The sequence below is a fragment of the Aotus nancymaae genome, unplaced genomic scaffold, assembly GCF_030222135.1.
Source record: "Aotus nancymaae isolate 86718 unplaced genomic scaffold, 86718_ANA_hifiasm-v0.15.2.pri h1tg000286l, whole genome shotgun sequence".
NCBI classification, from domain to species: domain Eukaryota; kingdom Metazoa; phylum Chordata; class Mammalia; order Primates; family Aotidae; genus Aotus; species Aotus nancymaae.
Window position 1 is genome coordinate 221,720 of NW_026988701.1, and position 7,896 is coordinate 229,615.

Genomic DNA, 7,896 nt, shown 5'->3' on the forward strand with positions numbered 1-7,896 from the left:
TGGTGTTACGTGCACCTTTGGACATGGGGCTTGTCCTCCCTCTGTGTCCTGGTGTGACGTGGACCCCTGGACGTGGGGCCTCTCCTCTCTCTGTGCCCTGGTGTGATGGGGACATGTGGACAGAGGGCCCACCCTTCCTCCCTCTATGTCCTGGTGTGATGTGGACCCCTGAGCACCTGGCCTGTCCTCCGTCTGTGTCCTGGTGTGATGTGGACCCCTGGACATGGGGCCTGTCCTCCCTCTGTGTCCTGGTGTGATGTGGGCCCCTGAACATGGGCCTGTCCTTCCAGTGTGTCCTGGTGTGACATTCACACCTGGACACACGGCCTGTCCTCCCTCTGTGTTCTGGTGTGATGTGGACATGTGGACACAGGGCCCAGCCTTCCTCCCTCTATGTCCTGGTGTGACATGGACCCCTGGACATGGGGATTGTACCCCGTCTGTGTCCTGGTGTGATGTGGACATCTAGACACGGGGCCTGTCCTACCTTGTGTCCTGGTGTGATGTGGACCCCTGGAAATGGGACCTTTTCTCCCTCTGTGTCCTCGTGTGATGTGGACCCCCGGACACGGAGCCTGTCCTCCCTCTGTGTCCGGCTGTGATATAGACGTGTGGACACAGGTCCCAGCCTTCCTCCCTCTATGTCATGGTGTGACGAGGACCCCTGGACATGGGGTCTGTCCTCCCTCTGTGTCCTGGTGTGATGTGGACGTGTGGACACAGAACCCGGCCTTCCTCGCTCTATGTCATGGTGTGACATGGAGCCCTGGACACGCGGACTGTCCTTCCTCTGTGTCCTGGTGTGACATGGACCCCTGGACACATGGCATCTCCTCCCTCTGTGTCCTGGTGTGATGGGGCAGTGTGCACACACGGCCCAGCCATCCTCCCACTGTCTCCTGATGTGATGTGGACTCCTGGACACGGGGCTTGTCCTCCCTCTGTGTCCTGGTGTGATGTGGAACCCTGGACATGGGGCCTGTCCTCCCTCTATGTCCTGGTGTGATGTGGATGTTTGGACACAGGGCCCAGACTTCCTCCCTCTATGTCCTCTTGTGACGTGGACTCCTGAACACCTGGCCTGTCCTCCGTCTGTGTCCTGGTGTGATGTGGACCCCTGGACATGGGGCCAGTCCTCCCTCTGTGTCCTCGTGTGATGTGGACCCCTGAAAATGGGGCCTGTCCGCGCTCTGTGTCCTGGTGTGATGTGGAACCCTGGAGACTGGACCTGTCCTCCCTCTAAGTCCTGGTGTCACGTGGACCCCTGGTCATCGGGCCTGGCCTCCCTCTGTGTCCTGGTGTGATGTGGACATGTGGACACAGGGCCCTGCCTTCCTCCTTCTATATCCTGGTGTGACGTGGACCCGTCAACATGGGGCCTGTCCTCCCTCTATGTCCTGGTGTGATTTGGACCCCTGGACATGGGGCCTATCCTCCCTCTGTGTCCTGGTGTCATGTGGAACCCTGTACATGGGGACTGTTGTCCTTCTGTGTCCTGGTGTGATGTGGACTTGTGGTCACAGGGCCAAGCCTTCCTCCCTCTGTGTCCCAGTGTGACGTGGATCCCTGGACATGGGGCAAGTCCTCTCTCTGTGTCCTGGGGTGATGTGGACCCCTGGACACGGGGCCTGTCCTCCCTCTATGTCATGGTGTGAAATGGACCACTGGACATGAGACCTGTCCTCCCTCTATGTCCTGGTGTGACGTGGACTCCTGGACTTGGGGCCTGTCCTGCCTCTGTGTCCTGGTGTGATGTGGACGTGTGGACACAGGGCCCAGCATTCCTCCCTCTATGTCTTGGTTTGACGTGGACCCCTGGACATGGGGCCTGTCCTCCCTCTGTGTCCTGGTGTCATATGGCCCCTGGACATGGGGCCTGTCCTCCCTATAAGTTTTGGTGTGACGTGGAACCGTGGACATGGGGCCTGTCCTCCATCTGTGTCCTGGTGTGATGTGGACCCATGGACATGGGGCCTGTCCTCCCTCTATGTCCTGGTGTGACATGGACCCATGGAAATGGGGCCTGTCCTTCCTCTGTGTCCTGGTCTGATGTGAAAGTGTGGTCCCAAGGCCAAGCCTTCCTTCCTCTCTGTCCTGGTGTGACGTGGACCGCGGGACATGGGTCTTGTCCTCCCTCTGTGTCCTGGTGTGATGTGCACGTGTAGACACAGGAACCAGCCTTCGTCCCTCTATATCATGGTGTGACGTGGACCCCTGGACACGGGGCCTGTCATTCCTCTGCGTCCTGGTGTGACATGGATACCTGGACACATGGCCTGTCCTCCCTCTGTCCTGGTGTGATGTGGACGTGTGGACACAAGGCCCAGCCTTGTTCCCTTTCTGTCCCGCTGTGACCTGGATCCCTGGACATGAGGCTCCTCCTCCCTGTGTGTCTTAGTGTGATGTGGACCCGTGGACATGAGGCCTGTCCTACCTTTGTATCATGGTGTGATGTGGACATGTGGACACAGGGCGCAGCCTTCCTCCCTCTATATCCTGGTGTGACATGTACTCCTGGACACCTGGCCTCTCCTCCGTCAGTATCCTGGTGTGATGTGGACCCCTGGACACGGGGCCAGTCCTTTCTCTGTGTCCTCGTGTGAGGCGGACACCTGGACATGGGGCCCGTCCTTCCTTTGTGTCCTGGTGTGATGTGGACCCCTGGACACAGGGCCTGTCCTTCCTCTGTCTCCTGGTGTAACAATCACCCCTGGACGCAGGGCCTGTCCTCCTTCTGTGTCCTGGTGTGATGTGGACGTGTGGACACAGGGCCCAGCCTTCCTCCCTCTATGTCCTGGTGTGTCGTGAAAGCCTGGACATGGGGCGTGTCCTCCCTCTGTGTCCTGGTGTGATGTAGACTCCTGGAAACGGGGCCTGTTCTCTCTCTTTGTCCTGGTGTGATGTGGAACCCTGGACACCGGGTCTGTCCTCACTCTATATCCTGGTGTGATGTGGACGCCAGCACATTGGGCGTGTCATCCCTGTGTGTCCTGGTGTGATGTAGACATGTGGACACTGGGCCCAGCCTTCCTCCCTGTATGTCTTGGTGTGACAAGGACTCCTGGACATGCGCCCTGTCCTCCCTCTGTGTCTTGGTGTGATGTGGACCCATAGACACGGGGCCTGTCCTCCCTCTATATCCTGGTGTGACGTGGACCCCTGGACATTGGTCCTGTCCTCCCTCTGTGTCCTGGTGTGATATGGACCTGTGGACACAGGGCCCAGCCTTCCTCCGTCTATGTCATGGTGTGACATGGACCTCTGGACATGGGGCCTGTCCTCCCTCTGTGTCCTGGTGTGTTGTGGAAACCTGGACACGGGGCCTGTCCTCCCTCTAAGTCCTGGTGTGACGTGGATCCCTGGTCATGGGCCCTGTCCTCCCTCTGTGTCCTGGTGTGATATGGACTTCTGGAAACAGGGCTCAGCCTTCCCCTTCTATGTCCTGGTGTGATGTGGACCCCTCCACATGGGGCCTGTCCTCCCTCAGTGTCCTGGTGTGATGTGGACCCCTGGGCACGGGGCCTTTCCTTCCGCTATGTCCTGGTTTGATTTGGACCCCTGGACACGGGACCTCTTCTCCCTCTGTGTCCTGGTGTGACGTGGACCCCTGGACATGGGGCCTGTCCTTCTTCTGTGTACTGGTGTGATATGGACCCCTGGACACGGGGCCTGTCCTTCTTCTGTCTCCTGGTGTAACAATCACCCCTGGACACAGGGCCTGTCCTCACTCTGTGTTCTCGTGTGATGTGGACGTGTGGACACAGGGCCCAGCCTTCCTCCTTCTATGTCCTGTTGTGGCGTGGACCCCTGGACCTGGCGCCTGTCCTCCCTCTGTGTCCTGGTCTGATGTGGACGTGTGGACACAGGCCACAGCCTTCGTCCATCTCTGTCCTGGTGTGTCTGAAATCCCTGGATATGGAGCCTGTCCTCCCTCTGTGTCCTGATGTGATGTGGATAGCTGGACACGGGGCCTGTCCTCCCTCTGTTTCCTGGTGTGATGTGGACGTGTGGACACAGGGCCCAGCCTTCCTCCCTCTATGTCCTGGTGTGACGTGGACCGGTGGACATGAGGCCTGTCCTCCCTCTGTGTCCTGGTCTAATGTGGCAGTGTGCACACACGGCCCAGCTGTCCTCCCACTTCGTCCTGGTGTGACGTGGACCGCGGGACATGGGGCCTGTCCTTTCTATGTGTCCTGCTGTGATGTGGACACCTGGACATGGGGCCTGTCCTCCCTCTATGTCCTGGTGTGGCACGGATCCCTGGACATGGGGCGTGTCCTTCCTCTGTGTCCTGGTGTGATGTGGTCCTCTCGACATGGGGCCTGTCCTCCCTCTGTACCCTGGGGGGATGTGGACTTGTGGACACAGGGCCCAGCCTTCCTCCCTCTATGTCCTGGTATGACGTGGACCCCTGGACATGAGGCCTGTCCTCCCTCTGTGTCCTGGTCTGATGTGGACGTGTGGACACAGGGCACAGCCTTCGTCCTTCTCTGTCCTGGTGTGTCTTAAACCCATGGATATGGAGCCTGTCCTCCCTCTGTGTACTGGTCTGATGTGGACGTGTGGACACAGGGCCCAGCTTTCCTTCCTCTATATCCTGTTGTGACGTGGACCCCTGGACATTGAGACTGTCCTCCCTCTGTATCCTGGTGTGACGTGGACCGCTGGACATGGGGCCTGTCCTCCCTCTGTGTCCTCGTGTGATGTGGACACCTGGACACGGGGCCTGTCCTCCCTCTGTGTCCTGGTGTGATGTGGACGTGTGGACACATGGCCCAGCTGTCCTCCCTCTGTGTCCTGCTGTGACGTGGACCCCTGGACTTAGGGCTTGTCCTCCCTCTGTGTCCTGGTGTCATGTGGACACCTAGACACGGGGCCTGTCCTCCCTCTATGTCCTGGTGTGGCACGGAGCCCTGGACATGGGGCTTGTCCTTCCTCTGTGTCCTAGTGTGATGTGGTCCTCTGGATATGGGGCCTGTCGCCCCTCAGTATCCTGGGGGGATGTGGACTTGTGGACACAGGGCCCAGCCTTCCTCCCTCTATGTCCTGGTGTGACGTGGAACCCTGGACATGAGGCCTGTCCTCCCTCTGTGTCCTGGTCTGATGTGGACGTGTGGACACAGGGCACAGCCTTCGTCCGTCTCTGTCCTGGCGTGTGTTAAACCCCTGGATATGGAGCCTGTCCTCCCTCGTGTCCTGGTGTGACCTGCACCCCTGGACGTGGGGCCTGTCCTTCTTCTGTGTCCTCTTGTCATACGGACCCCTGGACACAGGGCCTGTCCTCCCCCTACGTCCTGGTGTGACGTGGACCGCTGGACATGGGGCCTGTCCTCCCTCTGTGTCCTGGTGTGATGTGAACTCCTGGACATGGGGACTGTCCTCCCTCTGTGTTGTTGTGTGATGTGGACATGTGGACACAGGGCCCAGCTTTCCTCCATCTATGTCCTGGTGTGATGTGGACGTGTGGACACAGGGCCCAGGTTTCCTCCCTCTCTGTCCTGGTGTGATGTGGACGTGTGGACACATGGCCCAGCTTTCCTCCCTCTATCTCCTCTTGTGACGTGTACCCCTTGACATGGGGACTGCCCTCCCTCTGTGTCCTGGTGGGAGGTGGACGTGTGGACACAGGACCCAGCTTTCCTCCCTCTATGTCCTGGTGTCACGTGGACCCCTGGACATGGGGACTGCCCTCCCTCTGTGTCCTGGTGGGAGGTGGACCTCTGGACATGGGGCCTGTCCTCCCTCTGTGTCCTCGTGTGATGTGGACACCTGGACACTTGGCCTGTCCTTCCTCTGTGTCCTGATGTGATGTGCACGTGTGGACACAGGACGCAGCCTTCCTCCCTCTATGTCCTGGAGTGACGTGGACCCCTTGACATGGGAACTGCCCTCCCTCTGTGTCCTGGTGTGATGTGGACACCTGGACACGGGGCCTGTCCTCCCAGTACATCCTGGTGTGATGTGGACGTGTGGATACAGGGCCCAGCTTTCTCCCTCTATGTCCTGGTGTGACATGGACCCCTGGACATAGTGCCTGTCCTCCCTCTGTGTCCTGGTGTTATGTGGACACCGGGACATGGGGCCTGTCCTCCCTCTATGTCCTGGTGTGGCACGGAGCCCTGGACATGGGGCCTGTCCTTCTTCTGTGTCCTGGTGTGATGTGGTCCTCTGGACATGGGGCCTGTCCTCCCTCAGTATCCTGGGGGGATGTGGACTTGTGGACACAGGGCCCAGCCTTCCTCCCTCTATGTCCTGGTGTGATGTGAACCCCTCGAGATGGGGACTGTGCTCCCTCTGTGTCCTGGTCTGATGTGGACGTGTGGACACAGAGCCCAGCATTCCTCCCTGTATGTTCTGGTGTGACGTGGACTCCTGGAAACGTGGCCTGCCCTCCATTTGTATCCTGGTGTGATTTGGACCCCTGGACATGGGGCCAGTCCTCCCTCAGTGTCCTTGTGTGATGCAGACCCCTGGACATGGGACCTGTCCTTCTTCTGTGTACTGGTGTGACATGGACCCCTGGACACGGGGCCTGTCCTTCTTCTGTCTCCTGGTGTAACAATCACCCCTGGACACAGGGCCTGTCCTCGCTCTGTGTTCTCGTGTGATGTGGACGTGTGGACACAGGGCCCAGCCTTCCTCCTTCTATGTCCTGTTGTGGCGTGGACCCCTGGACCTGGCGCCTGTCCTCCCTCTGTGTCCTGGTCTGATGTGGACGTGTGGACACAGGCCACAGCCTTCGTCCATCTCTGTCCTGGTGTGTCTGAAATTCCTGGATATGGAGCCTGTCCTCCCTCTGTGTCCTGATGTGATGTGGATAGCTGGACACGGGGCCTGTCCTCCCTCTGTTTCCTGGTGTGATGTGGACGTGTGGACACAGGGCCCAGCCTTCCTCCCTCTATGTCCTGGTGTGACGTCGACCGGTGGACGTGAGGCCTGTCCTCCCTCTGTGTCCTGGTCTAATGTGGCAGTGTGCACACACGGGCCAGCTGTCCTCCCACTTTGTCCTGGTGTGACGTGGACCGCGGGACATGGGGCCTGTCCTTTCTATGTGTCCTGGTGTGATGTGGACACCTGGACATGGGGCCTGTCCTCCCTCTATGTCCTGGTGTGGCACGGAGCCCTGTACATGGGGCGTGTCCTTCCTCTGTGTCCTGGTGTGATGTGGTCCTCTCGACATGGGGCCTGTCCTCGCTCTGTACCCTGGGGGGATGTGGACTTGTGGACACAGGGCCCAGCCTTCCTCCCTCTATGTCCTGGTATGACGTGGACCCCTGGACATGAGGCCTGTCCTCCCTCTGTGTCCTGGTCTGATGTGGACGTGTGGACACAGGGCACAGCCTTCGTCCATCTCTGTCCTGGTGTGTCTTAGACCCGTGGATATGGAGCCTGTCCTCCCTCTGTGTACTGGTTTTATGTGGACGTGTGGAAACACAGCACAGCCTTCGTCCATCTCTGTCCTGGTGTGTCTTAAACCCCTGGATATGGAACCGGTCCTCCCTCGTGTCCTGGTGTGACGTGCACCCCTGTACATGGGGCCGGGTCCTTCCTCTGTGTCCTCTTGTCGTACGGATCCCTGGACACAGGACCTATCCTCCCACTACGTCGTGGTGTGGTGTGCACCCCTGGACATGGGGCCTGTCCTTCTGTGTCCTGGTGTGATGTGGTCCTCTGGACATGGGGCCTGTCCTCCTTCAGTATCTTTGGGGGATGTGGACTTGTGGACAGAGGGCCCAGCTTTCCTCCCTCTATGTTTTGGTGTGACGTGTACCCCTGGACATGAAGCCTGTCCTCCCTGTGTCCTGGTCTGTCGTGGACTTCTCTATACAGGGCACAGCCTTCCTCCATTTCTCTCCTGGTGTGTCTTAAACCCGTGGATATGGAGCCTGTCCTCCC